The sequence below is a fragment of the Pongo abelii genome, chromosome 17, assembly GCF_028885655.2.
Source record: "Pongo abelii isolate AG06213 chromosome 17, NHGRI_mPonAbe1-v2.0_pri, whole genome shotgun sequence".
Lineage (NCBI taxonomy): Eukaryota > Metazoa > Chordata > Mammalia > Primates > Hominidae > Pongo > Pongo abelii.
The window spans coordinates 94,659,901-94,672,863 of record NC_072002.2 but is presented as its reverse complement, the minus strand read 5'-3'; the positions used below and the strand labels follow the sequence as shown (position 1 = coordinate 94,672,863).

The window sequence follows — 12,963 nt, the reverse complement described above, 5'->3', positions numbered from 1 at the left end:
GACGCCGGAGCACCTGTGCCATGTGCGGCCTCCCCTGCAGCCGCCCCCTCCCCCCCCGCACAGGTCCTGGCGGTCGTGAGGGCAGGTGCGAGTCATCCGTGGTGGCCAAGCCACCTTCCCACCACACTGGAGGCATCACAGGGACTAACCCATATGGGCCATTCCCAGCTATAGGATCTCACCAGCCTGAGTCCGGAGGAAGTCAACCAGAGCTTTCCACCCAGGGATTCCCAGTGGAGTTGCTGCATTTTGTTGCTTTTGTGCTGATTTTTCAAGTCCCTACTTTCATTCACTCATTCAAATCTTTCTATCATCCACCCTGTACACTGAGTAGAAAGCTCGAGGTTTAAAGCGTCTGCCCTACACAGAGTAGGGAGACTGAGGTTTAAAGCGTCCGCCCTGCACACTGAGTGGGGAGGCTGAGGTTTTAGAGGGTGGGTGACCAGGAGGTGCTGACGTCCAGGAGGCAGGAAGAAAATCATGGGGCCATCGTGATTCCAAGGCCTTCCCAGGACGCAGCCTGCAGCTCACCGACCAGGGCCCATAAAGCCACACTCTGCTGAGGGTCGTGCCAGGCCTTCCTGGGGCTCTGCAGCCCAGGCGTCCCCAGCCTTTGGCCTGGGGCAAGTCCAGCCACAGTGAACACGGGGAGTGCGGCCCAAGCTGTGAAGCTTGGAGGATGAGGCCAGGGGCTGCCTCTGCAGTGGTGCCCGGGGCAGGGGAGGGAGAACAGGTGTGCTCCCCCGCCAGCCTCGTCAGCCATCCCGCCCTGCAAGCACCGCCGAGGTCACGCTGGAATGACACCCCAGGACCAGGTCACGCTGGAATGACACCGCCGGGACCAGGTCACGCTGCAATGACACCCCCGGGACCAGGTCACGCTGCAATGACACCCCCGGGACCAGGTCACGCTGGAATGACACCCCCGGGACCAGGTCACGCTGGAATGACACCCCCGGGACCAGGTCACGCTGGAATGACACCCCCGGGACCAGGTCACGCTGGAATGACACCCCCGGGACCAGGTCACGCTGGAATGACACCCCCGGGACCAGGTCACGCTGGAATGACACCCCCGGGACCAGGTCACGCTGGAATGACACCCCCGGGACCAGGTCACGCTGGAATGACACCCCCGGGACCAGGTCACGCTGGAATGACACCCCCGGGACCAGGTCACGCTGCAATGACACCCCCGGGACCAGGTCACGCTGGAATGACACCCCCGGGACCAGGTCACGCTGGAATGACACCCCCGGGACCAGGTCACGCTGGAATGACACCCCCGGGACCAGGTCGCGCTGGAATGACACCCCAGGGACCAGGTCGCGCTGGAATGACACCCCAGGGACCAGGTCGCGCTGGAATGACACCCCAGGACCAGGTCGCGCTGGAATTACACCCCAGACGTCACATTCAGTCGTCACAACAGTGAGGCCCACTGGGTCCCATCTGAAGACAACGCTCACGCCTGGCTCATGAGGGTCTGTGGCTCTCAGCCCCGCAAGTTCTCCTTAGTTCGGGCGGAAGGAGGTGCACAGGCCCTGGCAGCGCTGGGGTCGTTCCTGTGGGGAGGACTCTGCCTCCAGCCACCTGAAAGTGGCTGCCTCTGGGGCTGGCCTCTTCAGCTGAGGGTTCACGGCTGGGGCAGAGCCCCAGGACTGCCTGTGCCAGTCAGGGGGCTGCGGAGGAGACAGCGCCCTCATGTTGATTGGGAAAGCCTACCCGCCTCACTTTACATTAGAAAGTCGAATATCTGGACCCTGGGCTGCAACACTTTTTTGAAGGGGCGGCGGGAGGCGGTGTCTGTGGAGGGTGGGGCTCTAACTGCCGTCTGGAGACCACAGAGCTGGAGTCATTTTCATCCAGGGCATGCGTGTTGGCCTCAGGCCATGGCGCCCCCACCAGCTCTGCGGATGCAGCTGGGCCTCAGGAACTGAGAGCTGGAACTGCCCCTTCCTGCTGTTCCAGCTTCAAGCATGTGGTAAATCCAGAAATGATGAGTCCACGACAAAGCCAGAAGATGGGGAGCCCCAGAGGCAGGGCTTGGCCAAGTGCTCTCTGTGAACTCAGGCCTGCGCCTTTGAGTGCAGGGGTCACCGGCAACAGGCCCAGATGTGGGAGTGAGACGCTGGTAGGCACCCACATCTCTCCCGCTCAGAAGACGCTGGTGTCCCGAAGGCCAAGCCTCCATTCTAAATTAGGCTGGTAATTTTCAGAGTTTATGATCTTAAGCAAAAGCACATGGCTGGAAGGTTAAATTAATACCCTGTTGGGATCCTCTCTCCGCTGCACGGGATTTTCAGCCAGGGCCCAGAAACATGGCCAGGCACGGGGGCCAGTGCGCCTCTTCTGTGAAGTGTCCCGAGCACTTTAAAAACTCTCACCTGCCAGCTCTGCCGGACACTAAAGGCCCCGTGCACAGCTGTCCCGTAAGTCAGCCGCCCCACGGGCCAAGGCCGGCTATGCCAGAGAGCCGTTGGGGCCGGGGCGACTGGGTGGCGTCTGCTGCTGCTGGCTGGAGAACGCCAAGAACACGGCGCAGACACGGCCAGTTTAAAACCGCGGTGGCGCCGGCATTAACCCCCGCATCTCTCCAGCCACTTGGATTCTTCCTGGGGAAGTCCTGACCTAGGATGGTGGTGGCGAGGGGCACAGGGCGCTGGGACACGCAACCCACCTCCCCAGGATGCTGGCGGCCGGCAGTGGCATCGGGACGCACGGGCTGCTTGCCCTGTGGGTTCGGAGCAGGCCCAGCACTGATGTGTCCACCACCCCCAGGGGCAAGCAAAAGGCCAAGTGGATGCTTCGCTGGGACCCTGCCAGGTTGGCAGCTCCTGTCCCCCCACCCACAGGCAGGTGCTCCCTCTCTTTCTGAAGCCCGGGGCTCCAGTCCACAGAGGCTGTGGCAACACGCTCCTCTCAGGAATAAACTCGTGTGCCTGCCCGCTGCTCCTCTCCCGCCCAGAGCTATTTGCAGGGAGCTGGGGGCAGCGACTTGAAACCTGGGATCACCGCATGTGCCCCGCCCACGACGGCATCTTGTGAGTCTGGAGAGCCAGTCCAGGTCCCTTGGCCCGGAGCTGGCAGCATGAGCTGTGAACGTGGTCACCGTGCTTGGAAGGTGCCCCGGGCTGACGGTGCAGGTGCGGGCCTGTTCCTGCTGCAGTGCCCCTCCCTGGGCTGGGGTCTCCACGAGGCTTCTCCCAGTCTTGCCCATGAGGTCCGGCTCAAGTCTGGGGTTGGCCAGATGGTTTCTCAGCCCTGGCAGCGGCGTTTTGTGCCATCCCAGCTGCTCTGAGGCTGCCTCCCACTGGGACCGGGCCTTCCCCAGGCGACTTGCCCCATCTCCCTGTCCTTGCCCCAAGGGGCACTGGTGCGAAGCACAGCCAGGGACAAAGGGCCGTGGACGGCAGGGATGCGCGAGGCACCCGGCACCCACGGGGGATGTTTCAGGATGGCCCCGCCTGACCCGCTGGCTTATGAGGATGCAGCGGGATGTTCTCTGCTAAGTCATGTCCTGGAGAGCTGCAGCCTTCCCAACACAGAGAGAAGCTGGAAAGTGCAAACTCACCTTCACAAGCAAAGGAAAGCCACACGGCTGCTTCCACATCCCAGCATCTAAGAAGCTTAAACACGAACATACTGCACCTGGGCTTGGCCTAAACTGTGCTTTCTGTGTGGGTTTCAGAGAAGATGGATCGCCTGCTCTGTAAATCAGAGCCTTGTAAGACGCATCCTATCAGTGAGGAAGTGAGCGAGCGTCTGCACGAGAGCCTGGGAGTCTAGCCCGTGGAGGGAGCCGCACAGGCCCAGTTCATGCTGAGAGCCCGTGTTCCGGGCTCACCCTGCGCCAGGCAGCCTCTGGCTGCCTCCTGATGATATCAGCCACGCGGGGCTGGGGTGGAGGTGGCGAACGGATGGGCTCAGAAAAGGGGCAGCTCATTTTCAAGCTAAGCAACGGTGCACCAGAAACACCAATCACCTGAGGGTGAGTTTATGAAACTCGTTACAAAGAGCAGAGTGTGGAAGGCGAGTGCTGGCCTCAGGGCTGGCCGGCTTTACAAAGCATATTCCCACAGAGCAGGCTGGCTGCGGTGTCCATGGCAGTCCCGTTGTCCATGGTGGCTGTCCCATCGTCCACGGCAGCCCCAGCGTCCACGGCAGCCCCTGCGTCCACGGGGACTGTCTGTGGAGGCGGGCACAGTGGTCAGCGGTGTGCAGAGCTGACAGGTAAACCGTCCCCGCAGACCTGGGCCTCACACTTGCGTCCTCCGTGGAAGGCACAGAGGGCCCGTCCCGTGCCTGGTGCTGTTCTGGGGCCCAGCTTCTCCCTGATGCCGCTGCAGAGTCTCTGCCTCGGTAGCAGTGACGCTGGGAGCTGAGTCCTGGATGGGGGCTTCCGCCCCAGGTGAGCACGACGTTTCCAGGCCCCATGCAGGTGCCAATTCTGGCCACAGACACAGGCAGTGAGCTGGGCGAGCCTCTCCTCCAGGACCTCCCCTCCCAAAGCCCCCGCCACAGCCATCATCTGCCAAAGAGCATTCAGCACAATCCTGGCCTCTCTTAAAGAACCCCCAAGCCTGGAAAATGGGCTGCCATCCCTACACGGCAACAGGAGCCAGGACCCACTGCAGCCCCTCGAACGGTTCCTGTTCTAAAGCCCCAGCCAGGTCTATGCAGCCCCAGGGCAGGCAGAGCCCCTCACCCAGGGCAGAACTGGGGGCTCCTCACAGCTCTTAATGGCCCCGACCACATCCTCCTCCCAACGTAGTCCCCTTGGCTCCTTGGTGTGGCCTGGCTCCCGGGGTACAGCTGGGGTCGTCACGGCTCCCAGATCAGGGCCCCCTTCTGCTATAAGACAGAGGTGACAAGATCTGAGAATGAAAATCAGCACGAGCGACACGGCGGCAGGCACGAGCCTGCCCCACCCGTTGGCTTCCTGTGTGGTTGGTGCCCGGCAGCTCCTGGCTCCTCGGGGGCTCTGTCTGCAGCACAGGGAGCAGCTGGGGGTGGGCGGGGGGGCCTGGGGGCAAGAACGGGGGCCTGGGGATGGGTAGGCAGGGGGGCAGGGGGCAGGCCCAGCCCTGTGGCTTTAGACAAGTGGGGTCACTGCTATGGACAGACTCGTGTCCCCTCAACCTCATGTTGAAGCCCTAACCCCCGTCCGCGTGACTCTACTTGAGAATGGTGTTTGCAGGAGGTAACTGCGGGTTAAACAATGTCATCAGGGTGGGGCCCTGATCCAACGGGACTGCCGTCCCACGAGGAGGGAGAGAGAAATCGCCTGTCCTGCCACGTGAGGATATGGCAGGATTTTGGCTGTCTGCAACTTGGAACAGTCCTCACCAGAACCTGACCGTACCAGCCCCAACCTCAGACTTCCAGCCCCCAGAGCTGAGAGAAATGTCTGTTGTTTACAAGGTGCCTGGCCGGGTGTGCTCCACTATGGAAGCCCCGAAGACTGAGACAGTGCCCCGGACCCCCTTCTTCTGCCAACAGTAACATCTGGCGTCGGGGGCGGGGAGATCTAACGCTGAGCTGCCTGCAGGCTGCAGGTGCCGTGCACAGCAAGGAATTATCCCAAGACAGTTCCCTGCTCCCCCATGCCCGCATTTTTATGCAACCTTGTGTTCAGCCTGAATTACTCTACCAGGTATGCGCTACAGTACTGGACAAAAGGGGTTTTGTTCAAAGTCTAAACCCCTAGAAAACAAAGATCAGATTGTCTTCTGTTTGCTGTACCACAAGAAAGTCCAAGTTTTGCCATCAACATAAACAACCAGGAATGACACCTCCGGGGCATGACTTTTTTCAAACAATGAAAGAAAACAGTGGATGAAGCTGCCTTCTCACCCGTCCCTCGAGGCTGAGAGGCATCATTTCTCCATGTTCAGAGCCAAGATCAGTTTCCAGAGCAGGTGAGGGATCCACGGCCGACCAGGGGGTAAATCTGCACCAACCAGGCACCGCCTGATGTGGGAGACAGAGAAGGGTCCTTCCGAACTCCATCCACTTTGGGAATTCGTGCTCTCTCCCCCACTCTTCACCGGCGTTCCTGCTGAAGCGCGTTCCAAGGTTTCCAGGAAGGCACGATCTTCCGGAATCACAACCACGTGAGTCCGGCGAGTATTCCAACCACGCACGCCACAGACCTCGAGGCTGAAACTGCAGCTCCATGGCGGCTGACAACCGTGGCTAACCCCGGCCATGTGTCCGGGACGGGCCCAAGTGCTTTTGTTCATGACCTCACTTCGCCCCCACACCCATCCTGTGTGTCGGTGGGGGTGAGAGAATTCCCTTTCCCTCAGGTTTATCACGTCGACCCCGAGCAACATCGGTGGGGGGCTTCCTACACATACAGAAGCGTGAAAACAAGCGCAGAGCTCAGGTATTTGATGGGGGTCTCAGGTGGCAGCGACGGGGCCAGGACGGCACGGCAGCGAGGGGAAGCGTGAGGGGGGCCTCAGGCTGTGGGGTGCCCACGGCCGCAGCTGTGGCGGCCCCGTGCTGCTCCAGGGCACAGTGAGGTGGGATCTGTTGCCCAATTAGGCTGATGACAGAGGACGCTCCCACAGACCACACAAGCCAAAACACACATCGGTCGCTTTCGCCAATCCTCGCCTGGGCTGCCCGCTGTGTTCTGTGGGGCGCGTGACTCACGCTCCCAGGCAACTGTGGAGCCAGGCTTTGCCATTCCGGCTGGAGCCACGGAGCCACGGTGGGGCAGCAGCACGGCCGACGCTGCCCGGAGGCGGCTCCACGTGGACAGGCGGATCCCTCCCAGGTGTGCGGCCGGCGTCGCCAAGCTCAGGGCGCTCCTCTTGCCCCACGCATGTCCCAGAGCGCAGGCTTCCTGGCACCCAGCCTCCCCACTGACTCACACCTCCTCGTTTGTTTTTGGTGACCCGTGGCCCTTAGATTTCTCAACAAGCCCCTTCCCACCCTCTCATCCCGTCTCAGGCTCCCGGCCCCACCCCCCTTCTGGAGCCGGACTCGCCCAGCCCCAGGTGCGCCCATCGGATGCTAAGCCCCGTGGCTCTTTCACAGCAGTCTGGATCCCAACGTTGGTTTCCTAATTTATTCCCCTCATCTCTGATTTCTGCAGGAGCAGTCTTCCACCCCAAATCCCTCCCGCTTTAAAACAGGTTCTGAGGACACGCACGGCCTGAGTGTCGGGTGGCTAGGATGCCTGGCGTCTTGCTGGGGGTGGTTTTGGTGAGCACATCTCCGGCCTCCCTTTCAATTGGAGCCCTTCTTCTGACGTTTGGGGAGGTCTCCTGGGAGGCCTGGTGGGGTCAGCACCCCCACAGCATGTGAGAGAGAATTCCCTTCCCTCAGGTTGACAACGTCGACAGTGAGCGTGAGAACATGCTTCCCTCACAACGTCGACAGTGAGCATGAAAACACACTTCTCTCACTTGCTGTCTGAAGAGCGAGGCAACTGACAAAAACTGAAATTTAATAAAAGCTGCCTCCCTCGGGTGGTTGTGGGGTTTTCAGTAGAACAGGAATGAGGGGCCCACAGGCTGCTGTTCACAGGTGGGGCCAGCTCAGCTCCAACCCCAGAAGCACTCAGCAGCTGGGCTCCCAGAATTCTCGCCCCTGGGGTGACCTGGAGCGCGGCGCAGGCCATGCTGTGGGCTGGAAATGTCAGCATCATCCGCTCTGTTTGAAATCAGGTAGGACTTCTAAGCTGGGGCAGAGCTGGGCTGAAACATCAGTGTGGGGGTCCCGGCTTGACCCCCACAAGCTGCAGAAAGGGGAGACCACCCTGGTTCCTGTGCAGGACAGGGCATGGAGTGTGGGTCATCTGCGTTTTAGGCCCTTGGAGGGCGCACGAGGGGTGCCAGGAGAATCTCCGCTTTGAGAACCCGTGACCAAGCCCTGGTGCGTCAAGACACCCACAGCCGACACATGGGAAGTCTCTTAAGGCTGAAACCCAGAGCGCCGCGAGGCCAGGGCTGACCTAACCTTGTCAGGAGCTGGGAGGCAGCTGCCAAGGTGGCAGGATCAGATGAGGGAATGCGGGAGCCATACCTGGGTGTCTGAGGTGGGCAGCTTCACTCTGCAGTGAGAGCGGAGCTCAGGCCCAGCCCCAGGGTGCCTCCAAGTGTGTGGGGTGAGGGGAGGGGAGAGGAAGAGGCCACAGGTGTTCGAGGCCCACCCAGGCTGTGCTTTTGGCCAATGGCACAGAAAGGGCAATTTGGGGCCGCTGAGAATCTGCAGAGACCTTACGAACTTCACTGTCTCGGGATCGAGCTTTCCATGCAGGGACTTGTACAAAGTGAGCCAGAAAGTCCAGGGAAAAGGCAGAATGGGAAACCCCTGGGAAGGGGAGGCTGCCGGGCTGAGCAGAAGGGCGTGGAGGTCAGGCGGCGGCCCAGGACTGCTTGTCTGCAACCAGGCGGATCCCTTGCGGAGTGCTCCGAGCCCCTCAGCTCATGCAGCCCCAGCTGAGCTTACTGAGGGCCTGGGCCACGCCACCTGGAGGGGGCTTCCTAGAGGGGCCGGTTCTGCTGCCTGGGAAGCGCCAGCAGAGACAAACCCCCAGCTGTCGACCCTGGGCGGTGGGATCTGTGCACGGGGACCTCAGTTTCATAGCTACCCCCACCCCACAGCTCACACCATGAGCAGCTCTCTCCCATGATGATCGCTGGGGTGGACCCAAGGCCACAGGACCCCGGCTCCCTCTGTACCAACACCTCTCCGATGCCACCGTTATCGCTGGATTTAATAATCCATTGCAAACAGGGAAGTAATGGAATCTATTCCCCTTTCTACCCCTTGAGGCAGAAACAGATTCTCAAGCCTAGGTCATCATTGCAGGGCCGGCAGAGGGGCTGGTTAGTACCGGGGGAGGGAAGCGCGTCTTCCCTTCTTCGTGACATTTGAGTCTCCAGCTGGCTCCTGCCTGGGCTCGGGGCCCACGCCCACCCCCGGTGAGGGACCCCCAGATCCCGAGGCAGATCTGTTCTGACGCCTTCACACCCTGGACGTCACGTTCTGTGGTCAAAGCTGTTTCTGTGCCTGGGTCATCACAGCAGCCACTCCCTGTCACGGGATGACCCTCAGCTGGACTGCGTGTCCCCTGAGGAAGGGGGCTCTGGCCACGAAAGGGACCCCCACAGAGGCAGGGCTGGCTGTGTGTTCCCACAGGGACCTAAGGCCGGGAGCAGCTTCTCCTGGGCACTGATGGGGGAAGAGCTCCGTGTCCCCAGCTCAGGGGCCCTGGAAACGTTTCCAGGTAACCAACTAAAACAACTTCAGACAAAAAGACCCGGCATTTGTCATGTTTTATTTTCTTGTTTAAAACAATACTGACTTTGGTAGGTAATTTTGAGTTTGTAACTTGGTTTTCTTTCTCCAAAGTGCCCGCGGCCCCCCACGAGACAGATTCCCAGCCCTGCCTGCTTATATCTGGGGGCACAAGTGCACCCCCTCACGCAAGCTCCAGGCCACGCGGACACCGCCTTCTAACCAGACCTGGTAGGGTCCCCACGTTCCAGGTTCGCCTCTCTCCTTTAATGCTGACGTGCTGGAATAACCTCTCGGAACTGCCAACCTTCCTGGCACCAAATCATCCCTCAGCCCTCCTAACGCGCCTTCTGGGAGATTACATTCAGGCGCAGTTAAACAAAAACAGTGACAGACAAGCCACTCAGGAAGCCTCTCTGTGGGCACGTGTGTTCCAGCCCCTTTAACTGCAGACAACGTTTTCACTTTCCTCACCGGGCAGCACCCCGGGATGTCAGGAGGGGCAGCCAGCAGGACTCCCCGAGGGCTATGCCCGCTCCTTTCATGGGGCTCATACATTCTGCTGGGAACTTCTCCCATTTAACGCCTGCCCCCTCAGGGAGGGTGAAGGGAACTCTCCCTCTGGGCCCCATCACAGACCATCAGCCAAAGGCGTTAGCCCCACCTGAGCCCGGGGGCCCCCTGCACTCAGATGCCTGATTCCCAGAGGCTGACCACTGCGACCTTCTGACTCGAAAGGAGAGACGTGAGGCCCCCTGAAGACGGGAGGCGGGGCCGGGACAGGGGCTGCGGACTGAGCTCATCTTCAGCCGAGTCATCAGAGGACGCCTTCGGCGCTGAGATGAGGAGTGCGGGCGGCTGGTGGCCAAGGCGTGTCCCCAACCCACCCCCCACAAGCACCGGACACCTCGGGCACCTGGATTCCAAACGCTTGGAGCTCTCGGAGGGGCCTCCCTGTGCTGCCTGTGGGGACGGCAATTTTGAAGGAAAACCTACAGTGAGACTTGACTTTACAAACATGTACGTGAAATGAATTCCACAGCTGGAGTGTAAGTGGGTTCACTGTTGTCACCTTGTGCATTTCAACAGCACATTTCACGACCCTAGGAGTCCGCCCCTCACTGCCGTGACCCCTGGGCATGCAGACCCGAAGCTCATCGGCACAGCGGAAAGCTAGACTGCTAACGACCCCATGACGACGGTATAGAAAAGGGAAAAAGCCAAGAGCAGCTTTGAGTCAGGCCGGTGCTTGCTACCCAGCTGTCTTCCACCCACACCCACCCGTCCTGCCTCCACCTCCAGGGTCTGCGGAAGCAGAGCTGGCAACTATCTCTTGGACCATGTGGCAGAAGCCGTCTGAGCTGGGCCTCAAGACACAGATGCACAGCACAGAGGACGCAGGTCCTGGAGTGGCCTCGGCGTCCTCAGACCCAGCCGGGGTTGCAGAGGCAGGAAGTGCAGCGGGGACGCGGGACGGAACACGGATACCTGGGTGCTGGTTTCCATTCATTCATTTATTTATTTAAGAACCACACTGACAGTGGCCTCGAGGTAGGCCCAGTGTCAACACTGGGGATCTCGCCCTGCGGCAGCCTGGGGGCTCTGCCTGAGGGGCTCACAGTCTGGTGCAGGTTGCGGTCGCAGCCCCCAGGACCAGGTGGGGTGACAGGGAGCCGGGGAGCCCCTGGGGGCTGGTGGGGCTGGTCGGTGTGCTTGTGGGGACCTGGGATGGTCACCCAGGGACCATGGTGCTACATCCAGGAGAGAAGAGACGACGGAGGCAAAGAGAGGGAAGACGGGCGAAGGCTGGTGCCCAGGGCGAGCCTAGGGAACCTGGCCTGCGTTGAGCCATGCTGGGGCAGATGTGGGGTGGAGGGTGCAGCCGGGACACTGGGCAGGGGGTCCAGGAGAGATGTCCACGCTGGGCACAGAGCTGAGAAGGGAACCGGGGCCGACCGAGGCAGGAGTGCGGCTGGTAGGACAGGACGGCCGGCTGCCGGGTGGGGTGTGGACGGGAGGTAGCAGGAGCGGCTCAACCCCACCGGCTTCATGCTGTGGCCACGGTCCTGGGGGCCTCCACCTCCCGCCTGTGGAGGGCAGGCACGCTCCCCGCACGCCCCTTCTGCCTCTGAGATGCGTGATCTGTGCTAAACTCAGTGCTGCTCAAACCCACGGTGGGGACTGCCGCATGCCGAGCAAATAAGAAAAAAATTAATGCACTGCTCTGGAAAGCAATCCTTCTTTGTAAGGCCTAGGTTTTCTTTAAAACATTCAATTTCTGGTCAACCATGCTTGAAGTTTAATTAGGACACAATCATTATATTTTCAGAAAAAGATGAAATATTTTCTTCTGTAAGATATATTGTACTTTGTTCCAAGAATGGGTTGGGCTCACTAAGTGTGGGCGGCACAGACCACGTAAACCCCAGTGGGGTCCAGAGCGTGAGGCCCTTCCCCACAATCCCAGGGGTCCCAGAGCGTGAGGCTCTTCCCCACAATCCCGGGGGTCCTAGAGCATGAGGCTCTTCCCCACAATCCCGGGGGTCACAGAGCGTGAGGCCCTCCCCACAATCCTGGCGGTCACTGAGCGTGAGGCTCTTCCCCGCGAGGGCTGGGCTGGGGGCTGCACGTCATCCCTACAGCTCTGTCTCACAGACACTCTCAGGGTACAGCGACTTTACAGCAAAACCCCATTTTCCACATCTTGAGAGGCATTTCTAGAGCTTGCCTGATAAAACAGGGAGTCCCAACAGTTTGGTGTGAACGTGGGGATTCAAGGGCTTTCTTAGGATCTGGTCTATTACAAATGCTGTTTACATTCAGAGAAAATGGAAACCTTCAAAAACACCCTGATTTTACTAAGAGAACGCGGCTGCTTTTGCAATTAGCTCCCAGTGTGTAATTTCCCTCTCAGATGATAGGAATCTCTGCAGTTTTTAGAAAAAAAGCAATATAAAAAGATTGTTGATGTTAGCTAAGCTTACCCAAAATACAGTAAAATTCAGGATGACAGCTAACTCTGTCCTCTCCGAACTGGGGGGAGTGGCCAGTACCCACAAAGGAAGCCCAGGATGGCGTGGGGGACACCTTTCTCTTCTACTGGTTCAGGGACTGAAAAAACAAACTGGATGGTATTTTCTTTAAGAAAACACTCTAAAGGTTAAAAGGTAAGATGATTTTTTTTTATGAGTGAAAAGGAGCCATTCCCACTGTGGGTAAGGGGCAGACAGGTTGAGGAGAAGGTGCCCCAGCCTGGATGTCCGTGGTCCCAGGAGATGAAGTTACCCCTGGAGAAGTATCTCGGGGACGTCCGCCCAGCACAAAGCTCGTTCACCATCCTTAAAGACCACATCAGGACTATAGGCTTAAAAGCAAAGTTTATTCCTAAAGGTGCCTGCAAAATACCTATACCTATTTGCCTTTTCACCTTAAGCAGCTTTAGGATGCAAATGCACACCAGGACCCCCTCAGTTTTTTGGAGCAGAAGAGCCATGTTTTCCCCTTGGCTGTTATACATTCGCAAGAAGCAAAATAACCATGACTATCTGAGTATGCAACCCCCACCCCCCACCCCCAACAGGGATCAAGGAAAATGCATCCGAAGCTTCCCTTTTCCTTTCCTTTTCGGGGCATCGATGGCTTGGTCTCACTAACGGGACATCACACAGTTAAACGTGCAACACGCCACGCTGCTTTACGGCGACG

General features: G+C 59.4%; 1 protein-coding gene across 8 annotated transcripts in view; it reads right to left on the bottom strand.

The window, feature by feature from the left end:
* Positions 1-12,963, bottom strand: part of NFATC1 (nuclear factor of activated T cells 1) — a 135,413-nt gene that overhangs the window by 47,736 nt on the left and 74,714 nt on the right. The gene's annotated exons all lie outside the window — the stretch shown is intronic.